The sequence below is a fragment of the Phyllobates terribilis genome, unplaced genomic scaffold (assembly GCF_046119375.1).
Source record: "Phyllobates terribilis strain yellow unplaced genomic scaffold, ASM4611937v1 Scaffold_249__1_contigs__length_2872098, whole genome shotgun sequence".
NCBI lineage: Eukaryota > Metazoa > Chordata > Amphibia > Anura > Dendrobatidae > Phyllobates > Phyllobates terribilis.
The window spans coordinates 1126771-1153166 of NW_027363009.1; the positions used below are offsets into that span (position 1 = coordinate 1126771).

General features: G+C 45.1%; 20 non-coding genes across 20 annotated transcripts; all 20 read right to left on the reverse strand.

Moving 5' to 3' along the window:
• Positions 1–389: 389 nt before the first annotated feature.
• Positions 390–580, reverse strand: LOC141218292 (U2 spliceosomal RNA). The gene has a single exon (XR_012287046.1). It is a non-coding gene; the product is annotated as a U2 spliceosomal RNA (small nuclear RNA).
• A 1120-nt stretch (positions 581–1700) lies between these two features.
• LOC141217781 (U2 spliceosomal RNA) lies at positions 1701–1891 on the reverse strand. The gene has a single exon (XR_012286557.1). It is a non-coding gene; the product is annotated as a U2 spliceosomal RNA (small nuclear RNA).
• Positions 1892–3012: 1121 nt separating this feature from the next.
• On the reverse strand, positions 3013–3203 carry LOC141217783 (U2 spliceosomal RNA). The gene has a single exon (XR_012286559.1). It is a non-coding gene; the product is annotated as a U2 spliceosomal RNA (small nuclear RNA).
• Positions 3204–4321: 1118 nt separating this feature from the next.
• Positions 4322–4512, reverse strand: LOC141218155 (U2 spliceosomal RNA). The gene has a single exon (XR_012286914.1). It is a non-coding gene; the product is annotated as a U2 spliceosomal RNA (small nuclear RNA).
• A 1124-nt stretch (positions 4513–5636) lies between these two features.
• Positions 5637–5827, reverse strand: LOC141217785 (U2 spliceosomal RNA). Its single transcript, XR_012286560.1, has one exon. It is a non-coding gene; the product is annotated as a U2 spliceosomal RNA (small nuclear RNA).
• Positions 5828–6948: 1121 nt separating this feature from the next.
• Positions 6949–7139, reverse strand: LOC141217786 (U2 spliceosomal RNA). The gene has a single exon (XR_012286561.1). It is a non-coding gene; the product is annotated as a U2 spliceosomal RNA (small nuclear RNA).
• A 1120-nt stretch (positions 7140–8259) lies between these two features.
• Positions 8260–8450, reverse strand: LOC141217787 (U2 spliceosomal RNA). The gene has a single exon (XR_012286562.1). It is a non-coding gene; the product is annotated as a U2 spliceosomal RNA (small nuclear RNA).
• Positions 8451–9569: 1119 nt separating this feature from the next.
• LOC141217788 (U2 spliceosomal RNA) lies at positions 9570–9760 on the reverse strand. Its single transcript, XR_012286563.1, has one exon. It is a non-coding gene; the product is annotated as a U2 spliceosomal RNA (small nuclear RNA).
• A 1125-nt stretch (positions 9761–10885) lies between these two features.
• Positions 10886–11076, reverse strand: LOC141217790 (U2 spliceosomal RNA). The gene has a single exon (XR_012286565.1). It is a non-coding gene; the product is annotated as a U2 spliceosomal RNA (small nuclear RNA).
• A 1122-nt stretch (positions 11077–12198) lies between these two features.
• On the reverse strand, positions 12199–12389 carry LOC141217791 (U2 spliceosomal RNA). The gene has a single exon (XR_012286566.1). It is a non-coding gene; the product is annotated as a U2 spliceosomal RNA (small nuclear RNA).
• A 1122-nt stretch (positions 12390–13511) lies between these two features.
• On the reverse strand, positions 13512–13702 carry LOC141217792 (U2 spliceosomal RNA). Its single transcript, XR_012286567.1, has one exon. It is a non-coding gene; the product is annotated as a U2 spliceosomal RNA (small nuclear RNA).
• A 1124-nt stretch (positions 13703–14826) lies between these two features.
• LOC141218512 (U2 spliceosomal RNA) lies at positions 14827–15017 on the reverse strand. The gene has a single exon (XR_012287209.1). It is a non-coding gene; the product is annotated as a U2 spliceosomal RNA (small nuclear RNA).
• A 1120-nt stretch (positions 15018–16137) lies between these two features.
• Positions 16138–16328, reverse strand: LOC141217793 (U2 spliceosomal RNA). The gene has a single exon (XR_012286568.1). It is a non-coding gene; the product is annotated as a U2 spliceosomal RNA (small nuclear RNA).
• Positions 16329–17452: 1124 nt separating this feature from the next.
• On the reverse strand, positions 17453–17643 carry LOC141217794 (U2 spliceosomal RNA). The gene has a single exon (XR_012286569.1). It is a non-coding gene; the product is annotated as a U2 spliceosomal RNA (small nuclear RNA).
• Positions 17644–18764: 1121 nt separating this feature from the next.
• On the reverse strand, positions 18765–18955 carry LOC141217795 (U2 spliceosomal RNA). The gene has a single exon (XR_012286570.1). It is a non-coding gene; the product is annotated as a U2 spliceosomal RNA (small nuclear RNA).
• Positions 18956–20075: 1120 nt separating this feature from the next.
• LOC141217796 (U2 spliceosomal RNA) lies at positions 20076–20266 on the reverse strand. The gene has a single exon (XR_012286571.1). It is a non-coding gene; the product is annotated as a U2 spliceosomal RNA (small nuclear RNA).
• Positions 20267–21386: 1120 nt separating this feature from the next.
• LOC141218226 (U2 spliceosomal RNA) lies at positions 21387–21577 on the reverse strand. The gene has a single exon (XR_012286981.1). It is a non-coding gene; the product is annotated as a U2 spliceosomal RNA (small nuclear RNA).
• A 1120-nt stretch (positions 21578–22697) lies between these two features.
• On the reverse strand, positions 22698–22888 carry LOC141217797 (U2 spliceosomal RNA). Its single transcript, XR_012286572.1, has one exon. It is a non-coding gene; the product is annotated as a U2 spliceosomal RNA (small nuclear RNA).
• A 1127-nt stretch (positions 22889–24015) lies between these two features.
• Positions 24016–24206, reverse strand: LOC141218311 (U2 spliceosomal RNA). Its single transcript, XR_012287065.1, has one exon. It is a non-coding gene; the product is annotated as a U2 spliceosomal RNA (small nuclear RNA).
• A 1119-nt stretch (positions 24207–25325) lies between these two features.
• On the reverse strand, positions 25326–25516 carry LOC141217798 (U2 spliceosomal RNA). Its single transcript, XR_012286573.1, has one exon. It is a non-coding gene; the product is annotated as a U2 spliceosomal RNA (small nuclear RNA).
• Between the last annotated feature and the right edge of the window lie 880 nt (positions 25517–26396).

Genomic DNA, 26396 nt, shown 5'->3' on the forward strand with positions numbered 1-26396 from the left:
TAACAAGGGCATTTGCTAAATAGATGGTGTGTGTGCAACAATATACTGAAAGGTCAATTATATTGTGCAGCTTATCTCACCACCTGTAGTTATTTAGGTGAAAGCTCCAAAATGCTTGCCTAATATGTCTGTTTATCCAAAAGGAAGTATAGAGGGAGAGCTAGATAGATAGCATTGCATTACATTACATTACATGGCAATGCAATGCACAGTTGCTGAAGTTGAACCAAAATGAGCTTGTCATCTGGCTTCTGCAACTTTTAACATGAAAAATCCAATGAGGAGAAGAAAAGCAAAGCCAAAGAGTCCATCCCAAAATCCGACAAACAAGCAAAATGAACAAAAAGCATTGAATTCAATTCTTTCTGATTTTAGAAACTGCATTAAAGAAGGGGTGGACCGGTCCTGGAGATACTGCAATACCAGATCAATGCGTGGAGTGGACAGAGCAAGCTCTTTTTCCATCTCCCTGTTCTAAAAATCCATTTAATATATGGTCCCCAGATAGGGGACGTATCAGATATTAAACTGATAAGAACAGATACTACACTTGATCTTAGCCAAAAGGCCGAGAAGCGATAACCAGAATTGGTTTCCGACTACGGTGCCACCCAAGGATTCTGAAAAGTCTATTTGTGGAGATGGCCACCTGGACTCCCGTTAAGAAGACATGCTGTCAACCTCTAGATCCCTCACATGCCTGCACTTTTCGGCTTGCTGCTGCTGCAATCCACGCGTTTTAGATCTGCATAACTCCACCTCTTTTAGCACAGTACCCTCAACCCCCGGCTGTTCCCACCCGCCTCAACACCGTTGGAAGGGAGGAGAACCAATTAAGGCGGGGGGGGGGTGGAACGAGCAGCTGTCTACCCTTAGCAGGAGGGTTGCTGATTAATTACCTCTCCTGCTGCTGCTGCTGCTGGCTGTCCAGCAGCAGACTGAAGGTGGCTGCTGCTGTGCGCAGGTATATAAAGGCTCAGAGCCTATTATGACACGCGCAGCCAGCGTTCCATTGCCACATTCCGTCTACTGCAGGCGGGATACCTGGATGGCTGAATGTCACTGAGAAGCTCACAGAGACCGCCATAAGCAACAGTTTAAAAGAATGCCACAGACTAATCAACCAAACTTTTTGGGTTGGTTTCTCTTTTATAGTCTGCAGGCATTAAATGAAAGAAGTCAGTGTTCCAGCAGAGGGAGACAACGTTTCAGAAAAGGCATTGTAGCAAACCAAAAAAGAAATTTTAAGCGCAGCAGAGTAACCAGCTCACATACCTGTTAGCTCAGGTGAGTTTAAAAGGCTGCTGTTGATAACAAGGGCATTTGCTAAATAGATGGTGTGTGTGCAACAATATACTGAAAGGTCAATTATATTGTGCAGCTTATCTCACCACCTGTAGTTATTTAGGTGAAAGCTCCAAAATGCTTGCCTAATATGTCTGTTTATCCAAAAGGAAGTATAGAGGGAGAGCTAGATAGATAGCATTGCATTACATTACATTACATGGCAATGCAATGCACAGTTGCTGAAGTTGAACCAAAATGAGCTTGTCATCTGGCTTCTGCAACTTTTAACATGAAAAATCCAATGAGGAGAAGAAAAGCAAAGCCAAAGAGTCCATCCCAAAATCCGACAAACAAGCAAAATGAACAAAAAGCATTGAATTCAATTCTTTCTGATTTTAGAAACTGCATTAAAGAAGGGGTGCACCGGTCCTGGAGATACTGCAATACCAGGTCAATGCGTGGAGTGGACAGAGCAAGCTCTTTTTCCATCTCCCTGTTCTAAAAATCCATTTAATATATGGTCCCCAGATAGGGGACGTATCAGATATTAAACTGATAAGAACAGATACTACACTTGATCTTAGCCAAAAGGCCGAGAAGCGATAACCAGAATTGGTTTCCGACTACGGTGCCACCCAAGGATTCTGAAAAGTCCATTTGTGGAGATGGCCACCTGGACTCCCGTTAAGAAGACATGCTGTCAACCTCTAGATCCCTCACATGCCTGCACTTTTCGGCTTGCTGCTGCTGCAATCCACGCGTTTTAGATCTGCATAACTCCACCTCTTTTAGCACAGTACCCTCAACCCCCGGCTGTTCCCACCCGCCTCAACACCGTTGGAAGGGAGGAGAACCAATTAAGGCGGGGGGGGGGGTGGAACGAGCAGCTGTCTACCCTTAGCAGGAGGGTTGCTGATTAATTACCTCTCCTGCTGCTGCTGCTGCTGGCTGTCCAGCAGCAGACTGAAGGTGGCTGCTGCTGTGCGCAGGTATATAAAGGCTCAGAGCCTATTATGACACGCGCAGCCAGCGTTCCATTGCCACATTCCGTCTACTGCAGGCGGGATACCTGGATGGCTGAATGTCACTGAGAAGCTCACAGAGACCGCCATAAGCAACAGTTTAAAAGAATGCCACAGACTAATCAACCAAACTTTTTGGGTTGGTTTCTCTTTTATAGTCTGCAGGCATTAAATGAAAGAAGTCAGTGTTCCAGCAGAGGGAGACAACGTTTCAGAAAAGGCATTGTAGCAAACCAAAAAAGAAATTTTAAGCGCAGCAGAGTAACCAGCTCACATACCTGTTAGCTCAGGTGAGTTTAAAAGGCTGCTGTTGATAACAAGGGCATTTGCTAAATAGATGGTGTGTGTGCAACAATATACTGAAAGGTCAATTATATTGTGCAGCTTATCTCACCACCTGTAGTTATTTAGGTGAAAGCTCCAAAATGCTTGCCTAATATGTCTGTTTATCCAAAAGGAAGTATAGAGGGAGAGCTAGATTGATAGCATTGCATTACATTACATTACATGGCAATGCAATGCACAGTTGCTGAAGTTGAACCAAAATGAGCTTGTCATCTGGCTTCTGCAACTTTTAACATGAAAAATCCAATGAGGAGAAGAAAAGCAAAGCCAAAGAGTCCATCCCAAAATCCGACAAACAAGCAAAATGAACAAAAAGCATTGAATTCAATTCTTTCTGATTTTAGAAACTGCATTAAAGAAGGGGTGCACCGGTCCTGGAGATACTGCAATACCAGGTCAATGCGTGGAGTGGACAGAGCAAGCTCTTTTTCCATCTCCCTGTTCTAAAAATCCATTTAATATATGGTCCCCAGATAGGGGACGTATCAGATATTAAACTGATAAGAACAGATACTACACTTGATCTTAGCCAAAAGGCCGAGAAGCGATAACCAGAATTGGTTTCCGACTACGGTGCCACCCAAGGATTCTGAAAAGTCCATTTGTGGAGATGGCCACCTGGACTCCCGTTAAGAAGACATGCTGTCAACCTCTAGATCCCTCACATGCCTGCACTTTTCGGCTTGCTGCTGCTGCAATCCACGCGTTTTAGATCTGCATAACTCCACCTCTTTTAGCACAGTACCCTCAACCCCCGGCTGTTCCCACCCGCCTCAACACCGTTGGAAGGGAGGAGAACCAATTAAGGCGGGGGGGGGGGTGGAACGAGCAGCTGTCTACCCTTAGCAGGAGGGTTGCTGATTAATTACCTCTCCTGCTGCTGCTGCTGGCTGTCCAGCAGCAGACTGAAGGTGGCTGCTGCTGTGCGCAGGTATATAAAGGCTCAGAGCCTATTATGACACGCGCAGCCAGCGTTCCATTGCCACATTCCGTCTACTGCAGGCGGGATACCTGGATGGCTGAATGTCACTGAGAAGCTCACAGAGACCGCCATAAGCAACAGTTTAAAAGAATGCCACAGACTAATCAACCAAACTTTTTGGGTTGGTTTCTCTTTTATAGTCTGCAGGCATTAAATGAAAGAAGTCAGTGTTCCAGCAGAGGGAGACAACGTTTCAGAAAAGGCATTGTAGCAAACCAAAAAAGAAATTTTAAGCGCAGCAGAGTAACCAGCTCACATACCTGTTAGCTCAGGTGAGTTTAAAAGGCTGCTGTTGATAACAAGGGCATTTGCTAAATAGATGGTGTGTGTGCAACAATATACTGAAAGGTCAATTATATTGTGCAGCTTATCTCACCACCTGTAGTTATTTAGGTGAAAGCTCCAAAATGCTTGCCTAATATGTCTGTTTATCCAAAAGGAAGTATAGAGGGAGAGCTAGATAGATAGCATTGCATTACATTACATTACATGGCAATGCAATGCACAGTTGCTGAAGTTGAACCAAAATGAGCTTGTCATCTGGCTTCTGCAACTTTTAACATGAAAAATCCAATGAGGAGAAGAAAAGCAAAGCCAAAGAGTCCATCCCAAAATCCGACAAACAAGCAAAATGAACAAAAAGCATTGAATTCAATTCTTTCTGATTTTAGAAACTGCATTAAAGAAGGGGTGCACCGGTCCTGGAGATACTGCAATACCAGGTCAATGCGTGGAGTGGACAGAGCAAGCTCTTTTTCCATCTCCCTGTTCTAAAAATCCATTTAATATATGGTCCCCAGATAAGGGACGTATCAGATATTAAACTGATAAGAACAGATACTACACTTGATCTTAGCCAAAAGGCCGAGAAGCGATAACCAGAATTGGTTTCCGACTACGGTGCCACCCAAGGATTCTGAAAAGTCCATTTGTGGAGATGGCCACCTGGACTCCCGTTAAGAAGACATGCTGTCAACCTCTAGATCCCTCACATGCCTGCACTTTTCGGCTTGCTGCTGCTGCAATCCACGCGTTTTAGATCTGCATAACTCCACCTCTTTTAGCACAGTACCCTCAACCCCCGGCTGTTCCCACCCGCCTCAACACCGTTGGAAGGGAGGAGAACCAATTAAGGCGGGGGGGGGGGGGGTGGAACGAGCAGCTGTCTACCCTTAGCAGGAGGGTTGCTGATTAATTACCTCTCCTGCTGCTGCTGCTGCTGGCTGTCCAGCAGCAGACTGAAGGTGGCTGCTGCTGTGCGCAGGTATATAAAGGCTCAGAGCCTATTATGACACGCGCAGCCAGCGTTCCATTGCCACATTCCGTCTACTGCAGGCGGGATACCTGGATGGCTGAATGTCACTGAGAAGCTCACAGAGACCGCCATAAGCAACAGTTTAAAAGAATGCCACAGACTAATCAACCAAACTTTTTGGGTTGGTTTCTCTTTTATAGTCTGCAGGCTTTAAATGAAAGAAGTCAGTGTTCCAGCAGAGGGAGACAACGTTTCAGAAAAGGCATTGTAGCAAACCAAAAAAGAAATTTTAAGCGCAGCAGAGTAACCAGCTCACATACCTGTTAGCTCAGGTGAGTTTAAAAGGCTGCTGTTGATAACAAGGGCATTTGCTAAATAGATGGTGTGTGTGCAACAATATACTGAAAGGTCAATTATATTGTGCAGCTTATCTCACCACCTGTAGTTATTTAGGTGAAAGCTCCAAAATGCTTGCCTAATATGTCTGTTTATCCAAAAGGAAGTATAGAGGGAGAGCTAGATAGATAGCATTGCATTACATTACATTACATGGCAATGCAATGCACAGTTGCTGAAGTTGAACCAAAATGAGCTTGTCATCTGGCTTCTGCAACTTTTAACATGAAAAATCCAATGAGGAGAAGAAAAGCAAAGCCAAAGAGTCCATCCCAAAATCCGACAAACAAGCAAAATGAACAAAAAGCATTGAATTCAATTCTTTCTGATTTTAGAAACTGCATTAAAGAAGGGGTGCACCGGTCCTGGAGATACTGCAATACCAGGTCAATGCGTGGAGTGGACAGAGCAAGCTCTTTTTCCATCTCCCTGTTCTAAAAATCCATTTAATATATGGTCCCCAGATAGGGGACGTATCAGATATTAAACTGATAAGAACAGATACTACACTTGATCTTAGCCAAAAGGCCGAGAAGCGATAACCAGAATTGGTTTCCGACTACGGTGCCACCCAAGGATTCTGAAAAGTCCATTTGTGGAGATGGCCACCTGGACTCCCGTTAAGAAGACATGCTGTCAACCTCTAGATCCCTCACATGCCTGCACTTTTCGGCTTGCTGCTGCTGCAATCCACGCGTTTTAGATCTGCATAACTCCACCTCTTTTAGCACAGTACCCTCAACCCCCGGCTGTTCCCACCCGCCTCAACACCGTTGGAAGGGAGGAGAACCAATTAAGGCGGGGGGGGGGGTGGAACGAGCAGCTGTCTACCCTTAGCAGAAGGGTTGCTGATTAATTACCTCTCCTGCTGCTGCTGCTGCTGGCTGTCCAGCAGCAGACTGAAGGTGGCTGCTGCTGTGCGCAGGTATATAAAGGCTCAGAGCCTATTATGACACGCGCAGCCAGCGTTCCATTGCCACATTCCGTCTACTGCAGGCGGGATACCTGGATGGCTGAATGTCACTGAGAAGCTCACAGAGACCGCCATAAGCAACAGTTTAAAAGAATGCCACAGACTAATCAACCAAACTTTTTGGGTTGGTTTCTCTTTTATAGTCTGCAGGCATTAAATGAAAGAAGTCAGTGTTCCAGCAGAGGGAGACAACGTTTCAGAAAAGGCATTGTAGCAAACCAAAAAAGAAATTTTAAGCGCAGCAGAGTAACCAGCTCACATACCTGTTAGCTCAGGTGAGTTTAAAAGGCTGCTGTTGATAACAAGGGCATTTGCTAAATAGATGGTGTGTGTGCAACAATATACTGAAAGGTCAATTATATTGTGCAGCTTATCTCACCACCTGTAGTTATTTAGGTGAAAGCTCCAAAATGCTTGCCTAATATGTCTGTTTATCCAAAAGGAAGTATAGAGGGAGAGCTAGATAGATAGCATTGCATTACATTACATTACATGGCAATGCAATGCACAGTTGCTGAAGTTGAACCAAAATGAGCTTGTCATCTGGCTTCTGCAACTTTTAACATGAAAAATCCAATGAGGAGAAGAAAAGCAAAGCCAAAGAGTCCATCCCAAAATCCGACAAACAAGCAAAATGAACAAAAAGCATTGAATTCAATTCTTTCTGATTTTAGAAACTGCATTAAAGAAGGGGTGCACCGGTCCTGGAGATACTGCAATACCAGGTCAATGCGTGGAGTGGACAGAGCAAGCTCTTTTTCCATCTCCCTGTTCTAAAAATCCATTTAATATATGGTCCCCAGATAGGGGACGTATCAGATATTAAACTGATAAGAACAGATACTACACTTGATCTTAGCCAAAAGGCCGAGAAGCGATAACCAGAATTGGTTTCCGACTACGGTGCCACCCAAGGATTCTGAAAAGTCCATTTGTGGAGATGGCCACCTGGACTCCCGTTAAGAAGACATGCTGTCAACCTCTAGATCCCTCACATGCCTGCACTTTTCGGCTTGCTGCTGCTGCAATCCACGCGTTTTAGATCTGCATAACTCCACCTCTTTTAGCACAGTACCCTCAACCCCCGGCTGTTCCCACCCGCCTCAACACCGTTGGAAGGGAGGAGAACCAATTAAGGCGGGGGGGGGGTGGAACGAGCAGCTGTCTACCCTTAGCAGGAGGGTTGCTGATTAATTACCTCTCCTGCTGCTGCTGCTGCTGGCTGTCCAGCAGCAGACTGAAGGTGGCTGCTGCTGTGCGCAGGTATATAAAGGCTCAGAGCCTATTATGACACGCGCAGCCAGCGTTCCATTGCCACATTCCGTCTACTGCAGGCGGGATACCTGGATGGCTGAATGTCACTGAGAAGCTCACAGAGACCGCCATAAGCAACAGTTTAAAAGAATGCCACAGACTAATCAACCAAACTTTTTGGGTTGGTTTCTCTTTTATAGTCTGCAGGCATTAAATGAAAGAAGTCAGTGTTCCAGCAGAGGGAGACAACGTTTCAGAAAAGGCATTGTAGCAAACCAAAAAAGAAATTTTAAGCGCAGCAGAGTAACCAGCTCACATACCTGTTAGCTCAGGTGAGTTTAAAAGGCTGCTGTTGATAACAAGGGCATTTGCTAAATAGATGGTGTGTGTGCAACAATATACTGAAAGGTCAATTATATTGTGCAGCTTATCTCACCACCTGTAGTTATTTAGGTGAAAGCTCCAAAATGCTTGCCTAATATGTCTGTTTATCCAAAAGGAAGTATAGAGGGAGAGCTAGATAGATAGCATTGCATTACATTACATTACATGGCAATGCAATGCACAGTTGCTGAAGTTGAACCAAAATGAGCTTGTCATCTGGCTTCTGCAACTTTTAACATGAAAAATCCAATGAGGAGAAGAAAAGCAAAGCCAAAGAGTCCATCCCAAAATCCGACAAACAAGCAAAATGAACAAAAAGCATTGAATTCAATTCTTTCTGATTTTAGAAACTGCATTAAAGAAGGGGTGCACCGGTCCTGGAGATACTGCAATACCAGGTCAATGCGTGGAGTGGACAGAGCAAGCTCTTTTTCCATCTCCCTGTTCTAAAAATCCATTTAATATATGGTCCCCAGATAGGGGACGTATCAGATATTAAACTGATAAGAACAGATACTACACTTGATCTTAGCCAAAAGGCCGAGAAGCGATAACCAGAATTGGTTTCCGACTACGGTGCCACCCAAGGATTCTGAAAAGTCCATTTGTGGAGATGGCCACCTGGACTCCCGTTAAGAAGACATGCTGTCAACCTCTAGATCCCTCACATGCCTGCACTTTTCAGCTTGCTGCTGCTGCAATCCACGCGTTTTAGATCTGCATAACTCCACCTCTTTTAGCACAGTACCCTCAACCCCCGGCTGTTCCCACCCGCCTCAACACCGTTGGAAGGGAGGAGAACCAATTAAGGCGGGGGGGGGGGGTGGAACGAGCAGCTGTCTACCCTTAGCAGGAGGGTTGCTGATTAATTACCTCTCCTGCTGCTGCTGCTGGCTGTCCAGCAGCAGACTGAAGGTGGCTGCTGCTGTGCGCAGGTATATAAAGGCTCAGAGCCTATTATGACACGCGCAGCCAGCGTTCCATTGCCACATTCCGTCTACTGCAGGCGGGATACCTGGATGGCTGAATGTCACTGAGAAGCTCACAGAGACCGCCATAAGCAACAGTTTAAAAGAATGCCACAGACTAATCAACCAAACTTTTTGGGTTGGTTTCTCTTTTATAGTCTGCAGGCTTTAAATGAAAGAAGTCAGTGTTCCAGCAGAGGGAGACAACGTTTCAGAAAAGGCATTGTAGCAAACCAAAAAAGAAATTTTAAGCGCAGCAGAGTAACCAGCTCACATACCTGTTAGCTCAGGTGAGTTTAAAAGGCTGCTGTTGATAACAAGGGCATTTGCTAAATAGATGGTGTGTGTGCAACAATATACTGAAAGGTCAATTATATTGTGCAGCTTATCTCACCACCTGTAGTTATTTAGGTGAAAGGTCCAAAATGCTTGCCTAATATGTCTGTTTATCCAAAAGGAAGTATAGAGGGAGAGCTAGATAGATAGCATTGCATTACATTACATTACATGGCAATGCAATGCACAGTTGCTGAAGTTGAACCAAAATGAGCTTGTCATCTGGCTTCTGCAACTTTTAACATGAAAAATCCAATGAGGAGAAGAAAAGCAAAGCCAAAGAGTCCATCCCAAAATCCGACAAACAAGCAAAATGAACAAAAAGCATTGAATTCAATTCTTTCTGATTTTAGAAACTGCATTAAAGAAGGGGTGCACCGGTCCTGGAGATACTGCAATACCAGGTCAATGCGTGGAGTGGACAGAGCAAGCTCTTTTTCCATCTCCCTGTTCTAAAAATCCATTTAATATATGGTCCCCAGATAGGGGACGTATCAGATATTAAACTGATAAGAACAGATACTACACTTGATCTTAGCCAAAAGGCCGAGAAGCGATAACCAGAATTGGTTTCCGACTACGGTGCCACCCAAGGATTCTGAAAAGTCCATTTGTGGAGATGGCCACCTGGACTCCCGTTAAGAAGACATGCTGTCAACCTCTAGATCCCTCACATGCCTGCACTTTTCGGCTTGCTGCTGCTGCAATCCACGCGTTTTAGATCTGCATAACTCCACCTCTTTTAGCATAGTACCCTCAACCCCCGGCTGTTCCCACCCGCCTCAACACCGTTGGAAGGGAGGAGAACCAATTAAGGCGGGGGGGGGGGGGGGTGGAACGAGCAGCTGTCTACCCTTAGCAGGAGGGTTGCTGATTAATTACCTCTCCTGCTGCTGCTGCTGCTGGCTGTCCAGCAGCAGACTGAAGGTGGCTGCTGCTGTGCGCAGGTATATAAAGGCTCAGAGCCTATTATGACACGCGCAGCCAGCATTCCATTGCCACATTCCGTCTACTGCAGGCGGGATACCTGGATGGCTGAATGTCACTGAGAAGCTCACAGAGACCGCCATAAGCAACAGTTTAAAAGAATGCCACAGACTAATCAACCAAACTTTTTGGGTTGGTTTCTCTTTTATAGTCTGCAGGCATTAAATGAAAGAAGTCAGTGTTCCAGCAGAGGGAGACAACGTTTCAGAAAAGGCATTGTAGCAAACCAAAAAAGAAATTTTAAGCGCAGCAGAGTAACCAGCTCACATACCTGTTAGCTCAGGTGAGTTTAAAAGGCTACTGTTGATAACAAGGGCATTTGCTAAATAGATGGTGTGTGTGCAACAATATACTGAAAGGTCAATTATATTGTGCAGCTTATCTCACCACCTGTAGTTATTTAGGTGAAAGCTCCAAAATGCTTGCCTAATATGTCTGTTTATCCAAAAGGAAGTATAGAGGGAGAGCTAGATAGATAGCATTGCATTACATTACATTACATGGCAATGCAATGCACAGTTGCTGAAGTTGAACCAAAATGAGCTTGTCATCTGGCTTCTGCAACTTTTAACATGAAAAATCCAATGAGGAGAAGAAAAGCAAAGCCAAAGAGTCCATCCCAAAATCCGACAAACAAGCAAAATGAACAAAAAGCATTGAATTCAATTCTTTCTGATTTTAGAAACTGCATTAAAGAAGGGGTGCACCGGTCCTGGAGATACTGCAATACCAGGTCAATGCGTGGAGTGGACAGAGCAAGCTCTTTTTCCATCTCCCTGTTCTAAAAATCCATTTAATATATGGTCCCCAGATAGGGGACGTATCAGATATTAAACTGATAAGAACAGATACTACACTTGATCTTAGCCAAAAGGCCGAGAAGCGATAACCAGAATTGGTTTCCGACTACGGTGCCACCCAAGGATTCTGAAAAGTCCATTTGTGGAGATGGCCACCTGGACTCCCGTTAAGAAGACATGCTGTCAACCTCTAGATCCCTCACATGCCTGCACTTTTCGGCTTGCTGCTGCTGCAATCCACGCGTTTTAGATCTGCATAACTCCACCTCTTTTAGCACAGTACCCTCAACCCCCGGCTGTTCCCACCCGCCTCAACACCGTTGGAAGGGAGGAGAACCAATTAAGGCGGGGGGGGGGGGTGGAACGAGCAGCTGTCTACCCTTAGCAGGAGGGTTGCTGATTAATTACCTCTCCTGCTGCTGCTGCTGCTGGCTGTCCAGCAGCAGACTGAAGGTGGCTGCTGCTGTGCGCAGGTATATAAAGGCTCAGAGCCTATTATGACACGCGCAGCCAGCGTTCCATTGCCACATTCCGTCTACTGCAGGCGGGATACCTGGATGGCTGAATGTCACTGAGAAGCTCACAGAGACCGCCATAAGCAACAGTTTAAAAGAATGCCACAGACTAATCAACCAAACTTTTTGGGTTGGTTTCTCTTTTATAGTCTGCAGGCATTAAATGAAAGAAGTCAGTGTTCCAGCAGAGGGAGACAACGTTTCAGAAAAGGCATTGTAGCAAACCAAAAAAGAAATTTTAAGCGCAGCAGAGTAACCAGCTCACATACCTGTTAGCTCAGGTGAGTTTAAAAGGCTGCTGTTGATAACAAGGGCATTTGCTAAATAGATGGTGTGTGTGCAACAATATACTGAAAGGTCAATTATATTGTGCAGCTTATCTCACCACCTGTAGTTATTTAGGTGAAAGCTCCAAAATGCTTGCCTAATATGTCTGTTTATCCAAAAGGAAGTATAGAGGGAGAGCTAGATAGATAGCATTGCATTACATTACATTACATGGCAATGCAATGCACAGTTGCTGAAGTTGAACCAAAATGAGCTTGTCATCTGGCTTCTGCAACTTTTAACATGAAAAATCCAATGAGGAGAAGAAAAGCAAAGCCAAAGAGTCCATCCCAAAATCCGACAAACAAGCAAAATGAACAAAAAGCATTGAATTCAATTCTTTCTGATTTTAGAAACTGCATTAAAGAAGGGGTGCACCGGTCCTGGAGATACTGCAATACCAGGTCAATGCGTGGAGTGGACAGAGCAAGCTCTTTTTCCATCTCCCTGTTCTAAAAATCCATTTAATATATGGTCCCCAGATAGGGGACGTATCAGATATTAAACTGATAAGAACAGATACTACACTTGATCTTAGCCAAAAGGCCGAGAAGCGATAACCAGAATTGGTTTCCGACTACGGTGCCACCCAAGGATTCTGAAAAGTCCATTTGTGGAGATGGCCACCTGGACTCCCGTTAAGAAGACATGCTGTCAACCTCTAGATCCCTCACATGCCTGCACTTTTCGGCTTGCTGCTGCTGCAATCCACGCGTTTTAGATCTGCATAACTCCACCTCTTTTAGCACAGTACCCTCAACCCCCGGCTGTTCCCACCCGCCTCAACACCGTTGGAAGGGAGGAGAACCAATTAAGGCGGGGGGGGGGGGTGGAACGAGCAGCTGTCTACCCTTAGCAGGAGGGTTGCTGATTAATTACCTCTCCTGCTGCTGCTGCTGCTGGCTGTCCAGCAGCAGACTGAAGGTGGCTGCTGCTGTGCGCAGGTATATAAAGGCTCAGAGCCTATTATGACACGCGCAGCCAGCGTTCCATTGCCACATTCCGTCTACTGCAGGCGGGATACCTGGATGGCTGAATGTCACTGAGAAGCTCACAGAGACCGCCATAAGCAACAGTTTAAAAGAATGCCACAGACTAATCAACCAAACTTTTTGGGTTGGTTTCTCTTTTATAGTCTGCAGGCATTAAATGAAAGAAGTCAGTGTTCCAGCAGAGGGAGACAACGTTTCAGAAAAGGCATTGTAGCAAACCAAAAAAGAAATTTTAAGCGCAGCAGAGTAACCAGCTCACATACCTGTTAGCTCAGGTGAGTTTAAAAGGCTGCTGTTGATAACAAGGGCATTTGCTAAATAGATGGTGTGTGTGCAACAATATACTGAAAGGTCAATTATATTGTGCAGCTTATCTCACCACCTGTAGTTATTTAGGTGAAAGCTCCAAAATGCTTGCCTAATATGTCTGTTTATCCAAAAGGAAGTATAGAGGGAGAGCTAGATAGATAGCATTGCATTACATTACATTACATGGCAATGCAATGCACAGTTGCTGAAGTTGAACCAAAATGAGCTTGTCATCTGGCTTCTGCAACTTTTAACATGAAAAATCCAATGAGGAGAAGAAAAGCAAAGCCAAAGAGTCCATCCCAAAATCCGACAAACAAGCAAAATGAACAAAAAGCATTGAATTCAATTCTTTCTGATTTTAGAAACTGCATTAAAGAAGGGGTGCACCGGTCCTGGAGATACTGCAATACCAGGTCAATGCGTGGAGTGGACAGAGCAAGCTCTTTTTCCATCTCCCTGTTCTAAAAATCCATTTAATATATGGTCCCCAGATAGGGGACGTATCAGATATTAAACTGATAAGAACAGATACTACACTTGATCTTAGCCAAAAGGCCGAGAAGCGATAACCAGAATTGGTTTCCGACTACGGTGCCACCCAAGGATTCTGAAAAGTCCATTTGTGGAGATGGCCACCTGGACTCCCGTTAAGAAGACATGCTGTCAACCTCTAGATCCCTCACATGCCTGCACTTTTCGGCTTGCTGCTGCTGCAATCCACGCGTTTTAGATCTGCATAACTCCACCTCTTTTAGCACAGTACCCTCAACCCCCGGCTGTTCCCACCCGCCTCAACACCGTTGGAAGGGAGGAGAACCAATTAAGGCGGGGGGGGGGGGGGGTGGAACGAGCAGCTGTCTACCCTTAGCAGGAGGGTTGCTGATTAATTACCTCTCCTGCTGCTGCTGCTGCTGGCTGTCCAGCAGCAGACTGAAGGTGGCTGCTGCTGTGCGCAGGTATATAAAGGCTCAGAGCCTATTATGACACGCGCAGCCAGCGTTCCATTGCCACATTCCGTCTACTGCAGGCGGGATACCTGGATGGCTGAATGTCACTGAGAACTCACAGAGACCGCCATAAGCAACAGTTTAAAAGAATGCCACAGACTAATCAACCAAACTTTTTGGGTTGGTTTCTCTTTTATAGTCTGCAGGCATTAAATGAAAGAAGTCAGTGTTCCAGCAGAGGGAGACAACGTTTCAGAAAAGGCATTGTAGCAAACCAAAAAAGAAATTTTAAGCGCAGCAGAGTAACCAGCTCACATACCTGTTAGCTCAGGTGAGTTTAAAAGGCTGCTGTTGATAACAAGGGCATTTGCTAAATAGATGGTGTGTGTGCAACAATATACTGAAAGGTCAATTATATTGTGCAGCTTATCTCACCACCTGTAGTTATTTAGGTGAAAGCTCCAAAATGCTTGCCTAATATGTCTGTTTATCCAAAAGGAAGTATAGAGGGAGAGCTAGATAGATAGCATTGCATTACATTACATTACATGGCAATGCAATGCACAGTTGCTGAAGTTGAACCAAAATGAGCTTGTCATCTGGCTTCTGCAACTTTTAACATGAAAAATCCAATGAGGAGAAGAAAAGCAAAGCCAAAGAGTCCATCCCAAAATCCGACAAACAAGCAAAATGAACAAAAAGCATTGAATTCAATTCTTTCTGATTTTAGAAACTGCATTAAAGAAGGGGTGCACCGGTCCTGGAGATACTGCAATACCAGGTCAATGCGTGGAGTGGACAGAGCAAGCTCTTTTTCCATCTCCCTGTTCTAAAAATCCATTTAATATATGGTCCCCAGATAGGGGACATATCAGATATTAAACTGATAAGAACAGATACTACACTTGATCTTAGCCAAAAGGCCGAGAAGCGATAACCAGAATTGGTTTCCGACTACGGTGCCACCCAAGGATTCTGAAAAGTCCATTTGTGGAGATGGCCACCTGGACTCCCGTTAAGAAGACATGCTGTCAACCTCTAGATCCCTCACATGCCTGCACTTTTCGGCTTGCTGCTGCTGCAATCCACGCGTTTTAGATCTGCATAACTCCACCTCTTTTAGCACAGTACCCTCAACCCCCGGCTGTTCCCACCCGCCTCAACACCGTTGGAAGGGAGGAGAACCAATTAAGGCGGGGGGGGGGTGGAACGAGCAGCTGTCTACCCTTAGCAGGAGGGTTGCTGATTAATTACCTCTCCTGCTGCTGCTGCTGCTGGCTGTCCAGCAGCAGACTGAAGGTGGCTGCTGCTGTGCGCAGGTATATAAAGGCTCAGAGCCTATTATGACACGCGCAGCCAGCGTTCCATTGCCACATTCCGTCTACTGCAGGCGGGATACCTGGATGGCTGAATGTCACTGAGAAGCTCACAGAGACCGCCATAAGCAACAGTTTAAAAGAATGCCACAGACTAATCAACCAAACTTTTTGGGTTGGTTTCTCTTTTATAGTCTGCAGGCATTAAATGAAAGAAGTCAGTGTTCCAGCAGAGGGAGACAACGTTTCAGAAAAGGCATTGTAGCAAACCAAAAAAGAAATTTTAAGCGCAGCAGAGTAACCAGCTCACATACCTGTTAGCTCAGGTGAGTTTAAAAGGCTGCTGTTGATAACAAGGGCATTTGCTAAATAGATGGTGTGTGTGCAACAATATACTGAAAGGTCAATTATATTGTGCAGCTTATCTCACCACCTGTAGTTATTTAGGTGAAAGCTCCAAAATGCTTGCCTAATATGTCTGTTTATCCAAAAGGAAGTATAGAGGGAGAGCTAGATAGATAGCATTGCATTACATTACATTACATGGCAATGCAATGCACAGTTGCTGAAGTTGAACCAAAATGAGCTTGTCATCTGGCTTCTGCAACTTTTAACATGAAAAATCCAATGAGGAGAAGAAAAGCAAAGCCAAAGAGTCCATCCCAAAATCCGACAAACAAGCAAAATGAACAAAAAGCATTGAATTCAATTCTTTCTGATTTTAGAAACTGCATTAAAGAAGGGGTGCACCGGTCCTGGAGATACTGCAATACCAGGTCAATGCGTGGAGTGGACAGAGCAAGCTCTTTTTCCATCTCCCTGTTCTAAAAATCCATTTAATATATGGTCCCCAGATAGGGGACGTATCAGATATTAAACTGATAAGAACAGATACTACACTTGATCTTAGCCAAAAGGCCGAGAAGCGATAACCAGAATTGGTTTCCGACTACGGTGCCACCCAAGGATTCTGAAAAGTCCATTTGTGGAGATGGCCACCTGGACTCCCGTTAAGAAGACATGCTGTCAACCTCTAGATCCCTCACATGCCTGCACTTTTCGTCTTGCTGCTGCTGCAATCCACGCGTTTTAGATCTGCATAACTCCACCTCTTTTAGCACAGTACCCTCAACCCCCGGCTGTTCCCACCCGCCTCAACACCGTTGGAAGGGAGGAGAACCAATTAAGGCGGGGGGGGGGGGGGTGGAACGAGCAGCTGTCTACCCTTAGCAGGAGGGTTGCTGATTAATTACCTCTCCTGCTGCTGCTGCTGCTGGCTGTCCAGCAGCAGACTGAAGGTGGCTGCTGCTGTGCGCAGGTATATAAAGGCTCAGAGCCTATTATGACACGCGCAGCCAGCGTTCCATTGCCACATTCCGTCTACTGCAGGCGGGATACCTGGATGGCTGAATGTCACTGAGAAGCTCACAGAGACCGCCATAAGCAACAGTTTAAAAGAATGCCACAGACTAATCAACCAAACTTTTTGGGTTGGTTTCTCTTTTATAGTCTGTAGGCATTAAATGAAAGAAGTCAGTGTTCCAGCAGAGGGAGACAACGTTTCAGAAAAGGCATTGTAGCAAACCAAAAAAGAAATTTTAAGCGCAGCAGAGTAACCAGCTCACATACCTGTTAGCTCAGGTGAGTTTAAAAGGCTGCTGTTGATAACAAGGGCATTTGCTAAATAGATGGTGTGTGTGCAACAATATACTGAAAGGTCAATTATATTGTGCAGCTTATCTCACCACCTGTAGTTATTTAGGTGAAAGCTCCAAAATGCTTGCCTAATATGTCTGTTTATCCAAAAGGAAGTATAGAGGGAGAGCTAGATAGATAGCATTGCATTACATTACATTACATGGCAATGCAATGCACAGTTGCTGAAGTTGAACCAAAATGAGCTTGTCATCTGGCTTCTGCAACTTTTAACATGAAAAATCCAATGAGGAGAAGAAAAGCAAAGCCAAAGAGTCCATCCCAAAATCCGACAAACAAGCAAAATGAACAAAAAGCATTGAATTCAATTCTTTCTGATTTTAGAAACTGCATTAAAGAAGGGGTGCACCGGTCCTGGAGATACTGCAATACCAGGTCAATGCGTGGAGTGGACAGAGCAAGCTCTTTTTCCATCTCCCTGTTCTAAAAATCCATTTAATATATGGTCCCCAGATAGGGGACGTATCAGATATTAAACTGATAAGAACAGATACTACACTTGATCTTAGCCAAAAGGCCGAGAAGCGATAACCAGAATTGGTTTCCGACTACGGTGCCACCCAAGGATTCTGAAAAGTCCATTTGTGGAGATGGCCACCTGGACTCCCGTTAAGAAGACATGCTGTCAACCTCTAGATCCCTCACATGCCTGCACTTTTCGGCTTGCTGCTGCTGCAATCCACGCGTTTTAGATCTGCATAACTCCACCTCTTTTAGCACAGTACCCTCAACCCCCGGCTGTTCCCACCCGCCTCAACACCGTTGGAAGGGAGGAGAACCAATTAAGGCGGGGGGGGGGGTGGAACGAGCAGCTGTCTACCCTTAGCAGGAGGGTTGCTGATTAATTACCTCTCCTGCTGCTGCTGCTGCTGGCTGTCCAGCAGCAGACTGAAGGTGGCTGCTGCTGTGCGCAGGTATATAAAGGCTCAGAGCCTATTATGACACGTGCAGCCAGCGTTCCATTGCCACATTCCGTCTACTGCAGGCGGGATACCTGGATGGCTGAATGTCACTGAGAAGCTCACAGAGACCGCCATAAGCAACAGTTTAAAAGAATGCCACAGACTAATCAACCAAACTTTTTGGGTTGGTTTCTCTTTTATAGTCTGCAGGCATTAAATGAAAGAAGTCAGTGTTCCAGCAGAGGGAGACAACGTTTCAGAAAAGGCATTGTAGCAAACCAAAAAAGAAATTTTAAGCGCAGCAGAGTAACCAGCTCACATACCTGTTAGCTCAGGTGAGTTTAAAAGGCTGCTGTTGATAACAAGGGCATTTGCTAAATAGATGGTGTGTGTGCAACAATATACTGAAAGGTCAATTATATTGTGCAGCTTATCTCACCACCTGTAGTTATTTAGGTGAAAGCTCCAAAATGCTTGCCTAATATGTCTGTTTATCCAAAAGGAAGTATAGAGGGAGAGCTAGATAGATAGCATTGCATTACATTACATTACATGGCAATGCAATGCACAGTTGCTGAAGTTGAACCAAAATGAGCTTGTCATCTGGCTTCTGCAACTTTTAACATGAAAAATCCAATGAGGAGAAGAAAAGCAAAGCCAAAGAGTCCATCCCAAAATCTGACAAACAAGCAAAATGAACAAAAAGCATTGAATTCAATTCTTTCTGATTTTAGAAACTGCATTAAAGAAGGGGTGCACCGGTCCTGGAGATACTGCAATACCAGGTCAATGCGTGGAGTGGACAGAGCAAGCTCTTTTTCCATCTCCCTGTTCTAAAAATCCATTTAATATATGGTCCCCAGATAGGGGACGTATCAGATATTAAACTGATAAGAACAGATACTACACTTGATCTTAGCCAAAAGGCCGAGAAGCGATAACCAGAATTGGTTTCCGACTACGGTGCCACCCAAGGATTCTGAAAAGTCCATTTGTGGAGATGGCCACCTGGACTCCCGTTAAGAAGACATGCTGTCAACCTCTAGATCCCTCACATGCCTGCACTTTTCGGCTTGCTGCTGCTGCAATCCACGCGTTTTAGATCTGCATAACTCCACCTCTTTTAGCACAGTACCCTCAACCCCCGGCTGTTCCCACCCGCCTCAACACCGTTGGAAGGGAGGAGAAGCAATTAAGGCGGGGGGGGTGTGGAACGAGCAGCTGTCTACCCTTAGCAGGAGGGTTGCTGATTAATTACCTCTCCTGCTGCTGCTGCTGCTGGCTGTCCAGCAGCAGACTGAAGGTGGCTGCTGCTGTGCGCAGGTATATAAAGGCTCAGAGCCTATTATGACACGCGCAGCCAGCGTTCCATTGCCACATTCCGTCTACTGCAGGCGGGATACCTGGATGGCTGAATGTCACTGAGAAGCTCACAGAGACCGCCATAAGCAACAGTTTAAAAGAATGCCACAGACTAATCAACCAAACTTTTTGGGTTGGTTTCTCTTTTATAGTCTGCAGGCATTAAATGAAAGAAGTCAGTGTTCCAGCAGAGGGAGACAACGTTTCAGAAAAGGCATTGTAGCAAACCAAAAAAGAAATTTTAAGCGCAGCAGAGTAACCAGCTCACATACCTGTTAGCTCAGGTGAGTTTAAAAGGCTGCTGTTGATAATAAGGGCATTTGCTAAATAGATGGTGTGTGTGCAACAATATACTGAAAGGTCAATTATATTGTGCAGCTTATCTCACCACCTGTAGTTATTTAGGTGAAAGCTCCAAAATGCTTGCCTAATATGTCTGTTTATCCAAAAGGAAGTATAGAGGGAGAGCTAGATAGATAGCATTGCATTACATTACATTACATGGCAATGCAATGCACAGTTGCTGAAGTTGAACCAAAATGAGCTTGTCATCTGGCTTCTGCAACTTTTAACATGAAAAATCCAATGAGGAGAAGAAAAGCAAAGCCAAAGAGTCCATCCCAAAATCCGACAAACAAGCAAAATGAACAAAAAGCATTGAATTCAATTCTTTCTGATTTTAGAAACTGCATTAAAGAAGGGGTGCACCGGTCCTGGAGATACTGCAATACCAGGTCAATGCGTGGAGTGGACAGAGCAAGCTCTTTTTCCATCTCCCTGTTCTAAAAATCCATTTAATATATGGTCCCCAGATAGGGGACGTATCAGATATTAAACTGATAAGAACAGATACTACACTTGATCTTAGCCAAAAGGCCGAGAAGCGATAACCAGAATTGGTTTCCGACTACGGTGCCACCCAAGGATTCTGAAAAGTCCATTTGTGGAGATGGCCACCTGGACTCCCGTTAAGAAGACATGCTGTCAACCTCTAGATCCCTCACATGCCTGCACTTTTCGGCTTGCTGCTGCTGCAATCCACGCGTTTTAGATCTGCATAACTCCACCTCTTTTAGCACAGTACCCTCAACCCCCGGCTGTTCCCACCCGCCTCAACACCGTTGGAAGGGAGGAGAACCAATTAAGGCGGGGGGGGGGTGGAACGAGCAGCTGTCTACCCTTAGCAGGAGGGTTGCTGATTAATTACCTCTCCTGCTGCTGCTGCTGCTGGCTGTCCAGCAGCAGACTGAAGGTGGCTGCTGCTGTGCGCAGGTATATAAAGGCTCAGAGCCTATTATGACACGCGCAGCCAGCGTTCCATTGCCACATTCCGTCTACTGCAGGCGGGATACCTGGATGGCTGAATGTCACTGAGAAGCTCACAGAGACCGCCATAAGCAACAGTTTAAAAGAATGCCACAGACTAATCAACCAAACTTTTTGGGTTGGTTTCTCTTTTATAGTCTGCAGGCATTAAATGAAAGAAGTCAGTGTTCCAGCAGAGGGAGACAACGTTTCAGAAAAGGCATTGTAGCAAACCAAAAAAGAAATTTTAAGCGCAGCAGAGTAACCAGCTCACATACCTGTTAGCTCAGGTGAGTTTAAAAGGCTGCTGTTGATAACAAGGGCATTTGCTAAATAGATGGTGTGTGTGCAACAATATACTGAAAGGTCAATTATATTGTGCAGCTTATCTCACCACCTGTAGTTATTTAGGTGAAAGCTCCAAAATGCTTGCCTAATATGTCTGTTTATCCAAAAGGAAGTATAGAGGGAGAGCTAGATAGATAGCATTGCATTACATTACATTACATGGCAATGCAATGCACAGTTGCTGAAGTTGAACCAAAATGAGCTTGTCATCTGGCTTCTGCAACTTTTAACATGAAAAGTCCAATGAGGAGAAGAAAAGCAAAGCCAAAGAGTCCATCCCAAAATCCGACAAACAAGCAAAATGAACAAAAAGCATTGAATTCAATTCTTTCTGATTTTAGAAACTGCATTAAAGAAGGGGTGCACCGGTCCTGGAGATACTGCAATACCAGGTCAATGCGTGGAGTGGACAGAGCAAGCTCTTTTTCCATCTCCCTGTTCTAAAAATCCATTTAATATATGGTCCTCAGATAGGGGACGTATCAGATATTAAACTGATAAGAACAGATACTACACTTGATCTTAGCCAAAAGGCCGAGAAGCGATAACCAGAATTGGTTTCCGACTACGGTGCCACCCAAGGATTCTGAAAAGTCCATTTGTGGAGATGGCCACCTGGACTCCCGTTAAGAAGACATGCTGTCAACCTCTAGATCCCTCACATGCCTGCACTTTTCGGCTTGCTGCTGCTGCAATCCACGCGTTTTAGATCTGCATAACTCCACCTGTTTTAGCACAGTACCCTCAACCCCCGGCTGTTCCCACCCGCCTCAACACCGTTGGAAGGGAGGAGAACCAATTAAGGCGGGGGGGGGGTGGAACGAGCAGCTGTCTACCCTTAGCAGGAGGGTTGCTGATTAATTACCTCTCCTGCTGCTGCTGCTGCTGGCTGTCCAGCAGCAGACTGAAGGTGGCTGCTGCTGTGCGCAGGTATATAAAGGCTCAGAGCCTATTATGACACGCGCAGCCAGCGTTCCATTGCCACATTCCGTCTACTGCAGGCGGGATACCTGGATGGCTGAATGTCACTGAGAAGCTCACAGAGACCGCCATAAGCAACAGTTTAAAAGAATGCCACAGACTAATCAACCAAACTTTTTGGGTTGGTTTCTCTTTTATAGTCTGCAGGCATTAAATGAAAGAAGTCAGTGTTCCAGCAGAGGGAGACAACGTTTCAGAAAAGGCATTGTAGCAAACCAAAAAAGAAATTTTAAGCGCAGCAGAGTAACCAGCTCACATACCTGTTAGCTCAGGTGAGTTTAAAAGGCTGCTGTTGATAACAAGGGCATTTGCTAAATAGATGGTGTGTGTGCAACAATATACTGAAAGGTCAATTATATTGTGCAGCTTATCTCACCACCTGTAGTTATTTAGGTGAAAGCTCCAAAATGCTTGCCTAATATGTCTGTTTATCCAAAAGGAAGTATAGAGGGAGAGCTAGATAGATAGCATTGCATTACATTACATTACATGGCAATGCAATGCACAGTTGCTGAAGTTGAACCAAAATGAGCTTGTCATCTGGCTTCTGCAACTTTTAACATGAAAAATCCAATGAGGAGAAGAAAAGCAAAGCCAAAGAGTCCATCCCAAAATCCGACAAACAAGCAAAATGAACAAAAAGCATTGAATTCAATTCTTTCTGATTTTAGAAACTGCATTAAAGAAGGGGTGCACCGGTCCTGGAGATACTGCAATACCAGGTCAATGCGTGGAGTGGACAGAGCAAGCTCTTTTTCCATCTCCCTGTTCTAAAAATCCATTTAATATATGGTCCCCAGATAGGGGACGTATCAGATATTAAACTGATAAGAACAGATACTACACTTGATCTTAGCCAAAAGGCCGAGAAGCGATAACCAGAATTGGTTTCCGACTACGGTGCCACCCAAGGATTCTGAAAAGTCCATTTGTGGAGATGGCCACCTGGACTCCCGTTAAGAAGACATGCTGTCAACCTCTAGATCCCTCACATGCCTGCACTTTTCGGCTTGCTGCTGCTGCAATCCACGCGTTTTAGATCTGCATAACTCCACCTCTTTTAGCACAGTACCCTCAACCCCCGGCTGTTCCCACCCGCCTCAACACCGTTGGAAGGGAGGAGAACCAATTAAGGCAGGGGGGGGGGGGGGGGTAGAACGAGCAGCTGTCTACCCTTAGCAGGAGGGTTGCTGATTAATTACCTCTCCTGCTGCTGCTGCTGCTGGCTGTCCAGCAGCAGACTGAAGGTGGCTGCTGCTGTGCGCAGGTATATAAAGGCTCAGAGCCTATTATGACACGCGCAGCCAGCGTTCCATTGCCACATTCCGTCTACTGCAGGCGGGATACCTGGATGGCTGAATGTCACTGAGAAGCTCACAGAGACCGCCATAAGCAACAGTTTAAAAGAATGCCACAGACTAATCAACCAAACTTTTTGGGTTGGTTTCTCTTTTATAGTCTGCAGGCATTAAATGAAAGAAGTCAGTGTTCCAGCAGAGGGAGACAACGTTTCAGAAAAGGCATTGTAGCAAACCAAAAAAGAAATTTTAAGCGCAGCAGAGTAACCAGCTCACATACCTGTTAGCTCAGGTGAGTTTAAAAGGCTGCTGTTGATAACAAGGGCATTTGCTAAATAGATGGTGTGTGTGCAACAATATACTGAAAGGTCAATTATATTGTGCAGCTTATCTCACCACCTGTAGTTATTTAGGTGAAAGCTCCAAAATGCTTGCCTAATATGTCTGTTTATCCAAAAGGAAGTATAGAGGGAGAGCTAGATAGATAGCATTGCATTACATTACATTACATGGCAATGCAATGCACAGTTGCTGAAGTTGAACCAAAATGAGCTTGTCATCTGGCTTCTGCAACTTTTAACATGAAAAATCCAATGAGGAGAAGAAAAGCAAAGCCAAAGAGTCCATCCCAAAATCCGACAAACAAGCAAAATGAACAAAAAGCATTGAATTCAATTCTTTCTGATTTTAGAAACTGCATTAAAGAAGGGGTGCACCGGTCCTGAAGATACTGCAATACCAGGTCAATGCGTGGAGTGGACAGAGCAAGCTCTTTTTCCATCTCCCTGTTCTAAAAATCCATTTAATATATGGTCCCCAGATAGGGGACGTATCAGATATTAAACTGATAAGAACAGATACTACACTTGATCTTATCCAAAAGGCCGAGAAGCGATAACCAGAATTGGTTTCCGACTACGGTGCCACCCAAGGATTCTGAAAAGTCCATTTGTGGAGATGGCCACCTGGACTCCCGTTAAGAAGACATGCTGTCAACCTCTAGATCCCTCACATGCCTGCACTTTTCGGCTTGCTGCTGCTGCAATCCACGCGTTTTAGATCTGCATAACTCCACCTCTTTTAGCACAGTACCCTCAACCCCCGTCTGTTCCCACCCGCCTCAACACCGTTGGAAGGGAGGAGAACCAATTAAGGCGGGGGGGGGTGGAGCGAGCAGCTGTCTACCCTTAGCAGGAGGGTTGCTGATTAATTACCTCTCCTGCTGCTGCTGCTGCTGGCTGTCCAGCAGCAGACTGAAGGTGGCTGCTGCTGTGCGCAGGTATATAAAGGCTCAGAGCCTATTATGACACGCGCAGCCAGCGTTCCATTGCCACATTCCGTCTACTGCAGGCGGGATACCTGGATGGCTGAATGTCACTGAGAAGCTCACAGAGACCGCCATAAGCAACAGTTTAAAAGAATGCCACAGACTAATCAACCAAACTTTTTGGGTTGGTTTCTCTTTTATAGTCTGTAGGCATTAAATGAAAGAAGTCAGTGTTCCAGCAGAGGGAGACAATGTTTCAGAAAAGGCATTGTAGCAAACCAAAAAAGAAATTTTAAGCGCAGCAGAGTAACCAGCTCACATACCTGTTAGCTCAGGTGAGTTTAAAAGGCTGCTGTTGATAACAAGGGCATTTGCTAAATAGATGGTGTGTGTGCAACAATATACTGAAAGGTCAATTATATTGTGCAGCTTATCTCACCACCTGTAGTTATTTAGGTGAAAGCTCCAAAATGCTTGCCTAATATGTCTGTTTATCCAAAAGGAAGTATAGAGGGAGAGCTAGATAGATAGCATTGCATTACATTACATTACATGGCAATGCAATGCACAGTTGCTGAAGTTGAACCAAAATGAGCTTGTCATCTGGCTTCTGCAACTTTTAACATGAAAAATCCAATGAGGAGAAGAAAAGCAAAGCCAAAGAGTCCATCCCAAAATCCGACAAACAAGCAAAATGAACAAAAAGCATTGAATTCAATTCTTTCTGATTTTAGAAACTGCATTAAAGAAGGGGTGCACCGGTCCTGGAGATACTGCAATACCAGGTCAATGCGTGGAGTGGACAGAGCAAGCTCTTTTTCCATCTCCCTGTTCTAAAAATCCATTTAATATATGGTCCCCAGATAGGGGACGTATCAGATATTAAACTGATAAGAACAGATACTACACTTGATCTTAGCCAAAAGGCCGAGAAGCGATAACCAGAATTGGTTTCCGACTACGGTGCCACCCAAGGATTCTGAAAAGTCCATTTGTGGAGATGGCCACCTGGACTCCCGTTAAGAAGACATGCTGTCAACCTCTAGATCCCTCACATGCCTGCACTTTTCGGCTTGCTGCTGCTGCAATCCACGCGTTTTAGATCTGCATAACTCCACCTCTTTCAGCACAGTACCCTCAACCCCCGGCTGTTCCCACCCGCCTCAACACCGTTGGAAGGGAGGAGAACCAATTAAGGCGGGGGGGGGGGTGGAACGAGCAGCTGTCTACCCTTAGCAGGAGGGTTGCTGATTAATTACCTCTCCTGCTGCTGCTGCTGCTGGCTGTCCAGCAGCAGACTGAAGGTGGCTGCTGCTGTGCGCAGGTATATAAAGGCTCAGAGCCTATTATGACACGCGCAGCCAGCGTTCCATTGCCACATTCCGTCTACTGCAGGCGGGATACCTGGATGGCTGAATGTCACTGAGAAGCTCACAGAGACCGCCATAAGCAATAGTTTAAAAGAATGCCACAGACTAATCAACCAAACTTTTTGGGTTGGTTTCTCTTTTATAGTCTGCAGGCATTAAATGAAAGAAGTCAGTGTTCCAGCAGAGGGAGACAACGTTTCAGAAAAGGCATTGTAGCAAACCAAAAAAGAAATTTTAAGCGCAGCAGAGTAACCAGCTCACATACCTGTTAGCTTAGGTGAGTTTAAAAGGCTGCTGTTGATAACAAGGGCATTTGCTAAATAGATGGTGTGTGTGCAACAATATACTGAAAGGTCAATTATATTGTGCAGCTTATCTCACCACCTGTAGTTATTTAGGTGAAAGCTCCAAAATGCTTGCCTAATATGTCTGTTTATCCAAAAGGAAGT